Source organism: Oncorhynchus nerka, linkage group LG25 (assembly GCF_034236695.1).
Source record: "Oncorhynchus nerka isolate Pitt River linkage group LG25, Oner_Uvic_2.0, whole genome shotgun sequence".
In the NCBI taxonomy this organism is placed as follows: domain Eukaryota; kingdom Metazoa; phylum Chordata; class Actinopteri; order Salmoniformes; family Salmonidae; genus Oncorhynchus; species Oncorhynchus nerka.
Genome location: NC_088420.1, coordinates 15,619,757 through 15,632,027, shown reverse-complemented (window position 1 = coordinate 15,632,027; position 12,271 = coordinate 15,619,757).

Here is a 12,271-nt window from a genome sequence, read left to right as displayed (position 1 = left end):
GAGATATTATACGTTTTGTTCTATGGGATAATCTTAATCAGCTAACGTCACTTTTTGTTAATTTTGTAGCATTTATGTAATAACAAAAGCAGATAATTTCCGTTTTTTAGGATTACAAGCTTTCGAGCTCTCTGTACCAGCCGGTCACTAGCCACCAAACTCTTCTTCCTTCTTCCACAAGGGGTCACAAATGGTACATTTATGTTCAAAGGCTGCAGTGCTCTGTTATGAATTGGTGGAGCGGAGAGGCTTTGTGGTTGGTTCTTTACTATGTGGAGACCCTCTAAAGTGGGTGCTTTGTGTGCCCTTGCTACAGTGGTGTACACTACATTTACAGTGCTGAGGTATATAACAACACTATCCTGTGCCCTTGCTACAGTGGTGTACACTACATTTACAGTGTACACTACATTTACAGTGCTGAGGTATATAATAACACTATCCTGTGCCCTTGCTACAGTAGTGTACACTACATTTACAGTGTTGAGGTATAGAATAACACTTTATCCTGTACCCTTGCTACAGTAGTGTACACTACATTTACAGTGCTGAGGTATATAATAACACTTTATCCTGTGCCCTTGCTACAGTAGTGTACACTACATTTACAGTGCTGAGGTATAGAATAACCCTTTATCCTGTGCCCTTGCTACAGTAGTGTACACTACATTTACAGTGCTGAGGTATATAATAACACTTTATCCTGTGCCCTTGCTACAGTAGTGTACACTACATTTACAGTGCTGAGGTATATAACAACACTATCCTGTGCCCTTGCTACAGTAGTGTACACTACATTTACAGTGCTGAGGTATATAACAACACTATCCTGTGCCCTTGCTACAGTAGTGTACACTACATTTACAGTGCTGAGGTATATAACAACACTATCCTGTGCCCTTGCTACAGTAGTGTACACTACATTTACAGTGCTGAGGTATATAACAACACTTTATCCTGTGCCCTTGCTACAGTAGTGTACACTACATTTACAGTGCTGAGGTATATAACAACACTATCCTGTGCCCTTGCTACAGTAGTGTACACTACATTTACAGTGCTGAGGTATATAACAACACTATCCTGTGCCCTTGCTACAGTAGTGTACACTACATTTACAGTGCTGAGGTATATAACAACACTTTATCCTGTGCCCTTGCTACAGTAGTGTACACTACATTTACAGTGCTGAGGTATATAACAACACTTTATCATGTGCCCTTGCTACAGTAGTGTACACTACATTTACAGTGCTGAGGTATATAACAACACTTTATCCTGTGCCCTTGCTACAGTAGTGTACACTACATTTACAGTGCTGAGGTATATAATAACACTTTATCCTGTGCCCTTGCTACAGTAGTGTACACTACATTTACAGTGCTGAGGTATATAATAACACTTTATCCTGTTCCCTTGCTACAGTAGTGTACACTACATTTACAGTGCTGAGGTATATAATAACACTTTATCCTGTGCCCTTGCTACAGTAGTGTACACTACATTTACAGTGCTGAGGTATATAATAACACTTTATCCTGTGCCCTTGCTACAGTAGTGTACACTACATTTACAGTGCTGAGGTATATAATAACACTTTATCCTGTGCCCTTGCTACAGTAGTGTACACTACATTTACAGTGCTGAGGTATATAATAACACTTTATCCTGTGCCCTTGCTACAGTAGTGTACACTACATTTACAGTGCTGAGGTATATAACAACACTATCCTGTGCCCTTGCTACAGTAGTGTACACTACATTTATAGTGCTGAGGTATATAATAACACTATCCTGTGCCCTTGCTACAGTAGTGTACACTACATTTACAGTGCTGAGGTATATAATAACACTATCCTGTGCACTTGCTACAGTAGTGTACACTACATTTACAGTGCTGAGGTATATAATAACACTTTATCCTGTGCCCTTGCTACAGTAGTGTACACTACATTTACAGTGCTTAGGTATATAAACAACACTAACACTTTTATCCTGTGCCCTTGCTACAGTAGTGTACACTACATTTACAGTGCTGAGGTATATAATAGCACTATCCTGTGCCCTTGCTACAGTAGTGTACACTACATTTACAGTGCTGAGGTATATAATAACACTATCCTGTGCCCTTGCTACAGTAGTGTACACTACATTTACAGTGCTGAGGTATATAACAACACTTTATCCTGTACCCTTGCTACAGTAGTGTACACTACATTTACAGTGCTGAGGTATATAACAACACTATCCTGTGCACCTTGCTACAGTAGTGTACACTACATTTACAGTGCTGAGGTATATAACAACACTATCCTGTGCCCTTGCTACAGTAGTGTACACTACATTTACAGTGCTGAGGTATATAATAACACTTTATCCTGTGCCCTTGCTACAGTAGTGTACACTACATTTACAGTGCTGAGGTATATAATAACACTTTATCCTGTGCCCTTGCTACAGTAGTGTACACTACATTTACAGTGCTGAGGTATATAACAACACTATCCTGTGCCCTTGCTACAGTAGTGTACACTACATTTACAGTGCTGAGGTATATAACAACACTATCCTGTGCCCTTGCTACAGTAGTGTACACTACATTTACAGTGCTGAGGTATATAACAACACTATCCTGTGCCCTTGCTACAGTAGTGTACACTACATTTACAGTGCTGAGGTATATATAACAACACTTTATCCTGTGCCCTTGCTACAGTAGTGTACACTACATTTACAGTGCTGAGGTATATAACAACACTTTATCCTGTGCCCTTGCTACAGTAGTGTACACTACATTTACAGTGCTGAGGTATATAATAACACTTTATCCTGTGCCCTTGCTACAGTAGTGTACACTACATTTACAGTGCTGAGGTATATAAACACTTTATCCTGTGCCCTTGCTACAGTAGTGTACACTACATTTACAGTGCTGAGGTATATAATAACACTTTATCCTGTGCCCTTGCTACAGTAGTGTACACTACATTTACAGTGCTGAGGTATATAATAACACTTTATCCTGTGCCCTTGCTACAGTAGTGTACACTACATTTACAGTGCTGAGGTATATAATAACACTTTATCCTGTGCCCTTGCTACAGTAGTGTACACTACATTTACAGTGCTGAGGTATATAACAACACTATCCTGTGCCCTTGCTACAGTAGTGTACACTACATTTACAGTGCTGAGGTATATAACAACACTATCCTGTGCCCTTGCTACAGTAGTGTACACTACATTTACAGTGCTGAGGTATATAATAACACTATCCTGTGCCCTTGCTACAGTAGTGTACACTACATTTACAGTGCTGAGGTATATAACAACACTATCATGTGCCCTTGCTACAGTAGTGTACACTACATTTACAGTGCTGAGGTATATATTAACACTTTATCCTGTGCCCTTGCTACAGTAGTGTACACTACATTTACAGTGCTGAGGTATATAACAACACTATCCTGTGCCCTTGCTACAGTAGTGTACACTACATTTACAGTGCTGAGGTATATAACAACACTTTATCCTGTGCCCTTGCTACAGTAGTGTACACTACATTTACAGTGCTGAGGTATATAACAACACTTTATCATGTGCCCTTGCTACAGTAGTGTACACTACATTTACAGTGCTGAGGTATATAACAACACTATCCTGTGCCCTTGCTACAGTAGTGTACACTACATTTACAGTGCTGAGGTATATAACAACACTATCCTGTGCCCTTGCTACAGTAGTGTGCACTACATTTATAGTGCTGAGGTATATAATAACACTATCCTGTGCCCTTGCTACAGTAGTGTACACTACATTTACAGTGTTGAGGTATATAACAACACTTTATCCTGTACCCTTGCTACAGTAGTGTACACTACATTTACAGTGCTGAGGTATATAACAACACTATCCTGTGCACTTGCTACAGTAGTGTACACTACATTTACAGTGCTGAGGTATATAACAACACTATCCTGTGCCCTTGCTACAGTAGTGTACACTACATTTACAGTGCTGAGGTATATAACAACACTATCCTGTGCCCTTGCTACAGTAGTGTACACTACATTTACAGTGCTGAGGTATATAACAACACTATCCTGTGCCCTTGCTACAGTAGTGTACACTACATTTACAGTGCTGAGGTATATAATAACACTTTATCCTGTGCCCTTGCTACAGTAGTGTACACTACATTTATAGTGCTGAGGTATATAATAACACTATCCTGTGCCCTTGCTACAGTAGTGTACACTACATTTACAGTGCTGAGGTATATAATAACACTTTATCCTGTGCCCTTGCTACAGTAGTGTACACTACATTTACAGTGCTGAGGTATATAACAACACTTTATCCTGTGCCCTTGCTACAGTAGTGTACACTACATTTACAGTGCTGAGGTATATAACAACACTATCCTGTGCCCTTGCTACAGTAGTGTACACTACATTTACAGTGCTGAAGTATATAACAACACTATCCTGTGCCCTTGCTACAGTAGTGTACACTACATTTACAGTGCTGAGGTATATATTAACACTTTATCCTGTGCCCTTGCTACAGTAGTGTACACTACATTTACAGTGCTGAGGTATATAACAACACTTTATCCTGTGCACTTGCTACAGTAGTGTACACTACATTTACAGTGCTGAGGTATATAACAACACTTTATCATGTGCCCTTGCTACAGTAGTGTACACTACATTTACAGTGCTGAGGTATATAACAACACTATCCTGTGCCCTTGCTACAGTAGTGTACACTACATTTATAGTGCTGAGGTATATAATAACACTATCCTGTGCCCTTGCTACAGTAGTGTACACTACATTTACAGTGCTGAGGTATATAACAACACTATCCTGTGCCCTTGCTACAGTAGTGTACACTACATTTATAGTGCTGAGGTATATAATAACACTATCACTTGCTACAGTAGTGTACACTACATTTACAGTGTTGAGGTATATAACAACACTTTATCCTGTACCCTTGCTACAGTAGTGTACACTACATTTACAGTGCTGAGGTATATAACAACACTATCCTGTGCACTTGCTACAGTAGTGTACACTACATTTATAGTGCTGAGGTATATAACAACACTTTATCCTGTGCCCTTGCTACAGTAGTGTACACTACATTTACAGTGCTGAGGTATATAACAACACTTTATCATGTGCCCTTGCTACAGTAGTGTACACTACATTTACAGTGCTGAGGTATATAACAACACTATCCTGTGCCCTTGCTACAGTAGTGTACACTACATTTATAGTGCTGAGGTATATAATAACACTATCCTGTGCCCTTGCTACAGTAGTGTACACTACATTTACAGTGCTGAGGTATATAATAACACTATCCTGTGCCCTTGCTACAGTAGTGTACACTACATTTACAGTGCTGAGGTATATAACAACACTATCCTGTGCCCTTGCTACAGTAGTGTACACTACATTTACAGTGCTGAGGTATATAACAACACTATCCTGTGCCCTTGCTACAGTAGTGTACACTACATTTACAGTGCTGAGGTATATAATAACACTATCCTGTGCCCTTGCTACAGTAGTGTACACTACATTTACAGTGCTGAGGTATATATTAACACTTTATCCTGTGCCCTTGCTACAGTAGTGTACACTACATTTACAGTGCTGAGGTATATAACAACACTTTATCATGTGCACTTGCTACAGTAGTGTACACTACATTTACAGTGCTGAGGTATATAACAACACTTTATCATGTGCCCTTGCTACAGTAGTGTACACTACATTTACAGTGCTGAGGTATATAACAACACTATCCTGTGCCCTTGCTACAGTAGTGTACACTACATTTACAGTGTTGAGGTATATAACAACACTATCCTGTGCCCTTGCTACAGTAGTGTACACTGCATTTACAGTGCTGAGGTATATAACAACACTTTATCCTGTGCCCTTGCTACAGTAGTGTACACTACATTTACAGTGCTGAGGTATATAACAACACTTTATCATGTGCACTTGCTACAGTAGTGTACACTACATTTACAGTGCTGAGGTATATAACAACACTTTATCATGTGCCCTTGCTACAGTAGTGTACACTACATTTACAGTGCTGAGGTATATAACAACACTATCCTGTGCCCTTGCTACAGTAGTGTACACTACATTTACAGTGCTGAGGTATATAACAACACTATCCTGTGCCCTTGCTACAGTAGTGTACACTACATTTACAGTGCTGAGGTATATAATAACACTTTATCCTGTGCCCTTGCTACAGTAGTGTACACTACATTTACAGTGTTGAGGTATATAACAACACTTTATCCTGTACCCTTGCTACAGTAGTGTACACTACATTTACAGTGCTGAGGTATATAACAACACTATCCTGTGCACTTGCTAGTAGTGTACACTACATTTACAGTGCTGAGGTATATAACAACACTTTATCCTGTGCCCTTGCTACAGTAGTGTACACTACATTTACAGTGCTGAGGTATATAATAACACTTTATCATGTGCCCTTGCTACAGTAGTGTACACTACATTTACAGTGCTGAGGTATATAACAACACTATCCTGTGCCCTTGCTACAGTAGTGTACACTACATTTATAGTGCTGAGGTATATAATAACACTATCCTGTGCCCTTGCTACAGTAGTGTGCACTACATTTACAGTGCTGAGGTATATAATAACACTATCCTGTGCCCTTGCTACAGTAGTGTACACTACATTTACAGTGCTGAGGTATATAACAACACTTTATCCTGTGCCCTTGCTACAGTAGTGTACACTACATTTACAGTGCTGAAGTATATAACAACACTATCCTGTGCCCTTGCTACAGTAGTGTACACTACATTTATAGTGCTGAGGTATATAATAACACTATCCTGTGCCCTTGCTACAGTAGTGTACACTACATTTACAGTGCTGAGGTATATATTAACACTTTATCCTGTGCCCTTGCTACAGTAGTGTACACTACATTTACAGTGCTGAGGTATATAACAACACTTTATCATGTGCACTTGCTACAGTAGTGTACACTACATTTACAGTGCTGAGGTATATAACAACACTTTATCATGTGCCCTTGCTACAGTAGTGTACACTACATTTACAGTGCTGAGGTATATAACAACACTATCCTGTTCCCCTTGCTACAGTAGTGTACACTACATTTACAGTGTTGAGGTATATAACAACACTATCCTGTGCCCTTGCTACAGTAGTGTACACTACATTTACAGTGCTGAGGTATATAACAACACTATCCTGTGCCCTTGCTACAGTAGTGTACACTACATTTACAGTGCTGAGGTATATAACAACACTTTATCATGTGCACTTGCTACAGTAGTGTACACTACATTTACAGTGCTGAGGTATATAACAACACTTTATCATGTGCCCTTGCTACAGTAGTGTACACTACAATTACAGTGATGAGGTATATAACAACACTATCCTGTGCCCTTGCTACAGTAGTGTACACTACATTTACAGTGCTGAGGTATATAACAACACTATCCTGTGCCCTTGCTACAGTAGTGTACACTACATTTATAGTGCTGAGGTATATAATAACACTATCCTGTGCCCTTGCTACAGTAGTGTGCACTACATTTACAGTGCTGAGGTATATAATAACACTATCCTGTGCCCTTGCTACAGTAGTGTACACTACATTTACAGTGCTGAGGTATATAACAACACTTTATCCTGTGCCCTTGCTACAGTAGTGTACACTACATTTACAGTGCTGAGGTATATAACAACACTTTATCATGTGCACTTGCTACAGTAGTGTACACTACATTTACAGTGATGAGGTATATAACAACACTTTATCATGTGCCCTTGCTACAGTAGTGTACACTACATTTACAGTGCTGAGGTATATAACAACACTATCCTGTGCCCTTGCTACAGTAGTGTACACTACATTTACAGTGCTGAGGTATATAACAACACTATCCTGTGCCCTTGCTACAGTAGTGTACACTACATTTATAGTGCTGAGGTATATAATAACACTATCCTGTGCCCTTGCTACAGTAGTGTACACTACATTTATAGTGCTGAGGTATATAATAACACTATCCTGTGCCCTTGCTACAGTAGTGTACACTACATTTACAGTGCTGAGGTATATATTAACACTTTGTCCTGTGCCCTTGCTACAGTAGTGTACACTACATTTACAGTGTTGAGGTATATAACAACACTTTATCCTGTGCCCTTGCTACAGTAGTGTACACTACATTTACAGTGCTGAGGTATATAACAACACTTTATCCTGTACCCTTGCTACAGTAGTGTACACTACATTTACAGTGTTGAGGTATATAACAACACTATCCTGTGCCCTTGCTACAGTAGTGTACACTACATTTACAGTGCTGAGGTATATAACACTTTTTGTATCCTGTGCCCTTGCTACAGTAGTGTACACTACATTTACAGTGCTGAGGTATATAACAACACTTTATCCTGTGCACTTGCTACAGTAGTGTACACTACATTTACAGTGCTGAGGTATATAACAACACTTTATCATGTGCCCTTGCTACAGTAGTGTACACTACATTTACAGTGCTGAGGTATATAACAACACTATCCTGTGCCCTTGCTACAGTAGTGTACACTACATTTACAGTGCTGAGGTATATAACAACACTTTATCATGTGCCCTTGCTACAGTAGTGTACACTACATTTACAGTGCTGAGGTATATAACAACACTATCCTGTGCCCTTGCTACAGTAGTGTACACTACATTTACAGTGCTGAGGTATATAACAACACTTTATCATGTACCATTGCTACAGTAGTGTACACTACATTTACAGTGCTGAGGTATATAATAACACTATCCTGTGCCCTTGCTACAGTGGTGTACACTACATTTACAGTGCTGAGGTATATATTAACACTTTATCCTGTGCCCTTGCTACAGTAGTGTACACTACATTTACAGTGCTGAGGTATATAACAACACTTTATCATGTGCACTTGCTACAGTAGTGTACACTACATTTACAGTGCTGAGGTATATAACAACACTTTATCATGTGCCCTTGCTACAGTAGTGTACACTACATTTACAGTGCTGAGGTATATAACAACACTATCCTGTGCCCTTGCTACAGTAGTGTACACTACATTTACAGTGCTGAGGTATATAACAACACTTTATCATGTACCCTTGCTACAGTAGTGTACACTACATTTACAGTGCTGAGGTATATAATAACACTATCCTGTGCCCTTGCTACAGTGGTGTACACTACATTTACAGTGCTGAGGTATATAATAACACTATCCTGTGCCCTTGCTACAGTAGTGTACACTACATTTACAGTGCTGAGGTATATAACAACACTATCCTGTGCCCTTGCTACAGTAGTGTACACTACATTTACAGTGTTGAGGTATATAACAACACTTTATCCTGTGCCCTTGCTACAGTAGTGTACACTACATTTACAGTGCTGATTTATCCTGTGCCCTTGCTAGTAGTGTACACTACATTTACAGTGCTGAGGTATATAACAACACTTTATCATGTGCACTTGCTACAGTAGTGTACACTACATTTACAGTGCTGAGGTATATAACAACACTTTATCATGTGCCCTTGCTACAGTAGTGTACACTACATTTACAGTGATGAGGTATATAACAACACTATCCTGTGCCCTTGCTACAGTAGTGTACACTACATTTACAGTGCTGAGGTATATAACAACACTTTATCCTGTGCCCTTGCTACAGTAGTGTACACTACATTTACAGTGCTGAGGTATATAACAACACTTTATCATGTGCCCTTGCTACAGTAGTGTACACTACATTTACAGTGTTGAGGTATATAACAACACTTTATCCTGTGCCCTTGCTACAGTAGTGTACACTACATTTACAGTGCTGAGGTATATAACAACACTATCCTGTGCCCTTGCTACAGTAGTGTACACTACATTTACAGTGCTGAGGTATATAACAACACTATCCTGTGCCCTTGCTACAGTAGTGTACACTACATTTACAGTGCTGAGGTATATATTAACACTTTATCCTGTGCCCTTGCTACAGTAGTGTACACTACATTTACAGTGCTGAGGTATATAACAACACTTTATCCTGTGCCCTTGCTACAGTAGTGTACACTACATTTACAGTGCTGAGGTATATAACAACACTTTATCATGTGCCCTTGCTACAGTAGTGTACACTACATTTACAGTGCTGAGGTATATAACAACACTATCCTGTGCCCTTGCTACAGTAGTGTACACTACATTTACAGTGCTGAGGTATATAACAACACTTTATCATGTGCCCTTGCTACAGTAGTGTACACTACATTTACAGTGCTGAGGTATATAATAACACTATCCTGTGCCCTTGCTACAGTGGTGTACACTACATTTACAGTGTTGAGGTATATATCAACACTATCCTGTGCCCTTGCTACAGTAGTGTACACTACATTTACAGTGCTGAGGTATATAACAACACTTTATCCTGTGCCCTTGCTACAGTAGTGTACACTACATTTACAGTGCTGAGGTATATAACAACACTTTATCCTGTGCCCTTGCTACAGTAGTGTACACTACATTTACAGTGCTGAGGTATATAACAACACTATCATGTGCACTTGCTACAGTAGTGTACACTACATTTACAGTGATGAGGTATATAACAACACTTTATCATGTGCCCTTGCTACAGTAGTGTACACTACATTTACAGTGCTGAGGTATATAACAACACTTTATCCTGTGCCCTTGCTACAGTAGTGTACACTACATTTACAGTGCTGAGGTATATAACAACACTTTATCATGTGCCCTTGCTACAGTAGTGTACACTACATTTACAGTGCTGAGGTATATAATAACACTATCCTGTGCCCTTGCTACAGTGGTGTACACTACATTTACAGTGCTGAGGTATATAACAACACTTTATCATGTGCCCTTGCTACAGTAGTGTACACTACATTTACAGTGCTGAGGTATATAACAACACTATCCTGTGCCCTTGCTACAGTAGTGTGCACTACATTTACAGTGCTGAGGTATATAACAACACTATCCTGTGCCCTTGCTACAGTAGTGTACACTACATTTATAGTGCTGAGGTATATAATAACACTATCCTGTGCCCTTGCTACAGTAGTGTACACTACATTTACAGTGCTGAGGTATATAAAACACTTTATCCTGTGCCCTTGCTACAGTAGTGTACACTACATTTACAGTGCTGAGGTATATAACAACACTTTATCCTGTGCCCTTGCTACAGTAGTGTACACTACATTTACAGTGCTGAGGTATATAACAACACTTTATCCTGTGCCCTTGCTACAGTAGTGTACACTACATTTACAGTGCTGAGGTATATAACAACACTATCCTGTGCCCTTGCTACAGTAGTGTACACTACATTTACAGTGCTGAGGTATATAACAACACTTTATCATGTACCCTTGCTACAGTAGTGTACACTACATTTACAGTGCTGAGGTATATAATAACACTATCCTGTGCCCTTGCTACAGTGGTGTACACTACATTTACAGTGCTGAGGTATATAATAACACTATCCTGTGCCCTTGCTACAGTAGTGTACACTACATTTACAGTGCTGAGGTATATAACAACACTATCCTGTGCCCTTGCTACAGTAGTGTACACTACATTTACAGTGTTGAGGTATATAACAACACTATCCTGTGCCCTTGCTACAGTAGTGTACACTGCATTTACAGTGCTGAGGTATATAACAACACTTTATCCTGTGCCCTTGCTACAGTAGTGTACACTACATTTACAGTGCTGAGGTATATAACAACACTATCATGTGCACTTGCTACAGTAGTGTACACTACATTTACAGTGCTGAGGTATATAACAACACTTTATCATGTGCCCTTGCTACAGTAGTGTACACTACATTTACAGTGATGAGGTATATAACAACACTATCCTGTGCCCTTGCTACAGTAGTGTACACTACATTTACAGTGCTGAGGTATATAACAACACTTTATCCTGTGCCCTTGCTACAGTAGTGTACACTACATTTACAGTGCTGAGGTATATAACAACACTTTATCATGTGCCCTTGCTACAGTAGTGTACACTACATTTATAGTGCTGAGGTATATAATAACACTATCCTGTGCCCTTGCTACAGTAGTGTGCACTACATTTACAGTGCTGAGGTATATAATAACACTA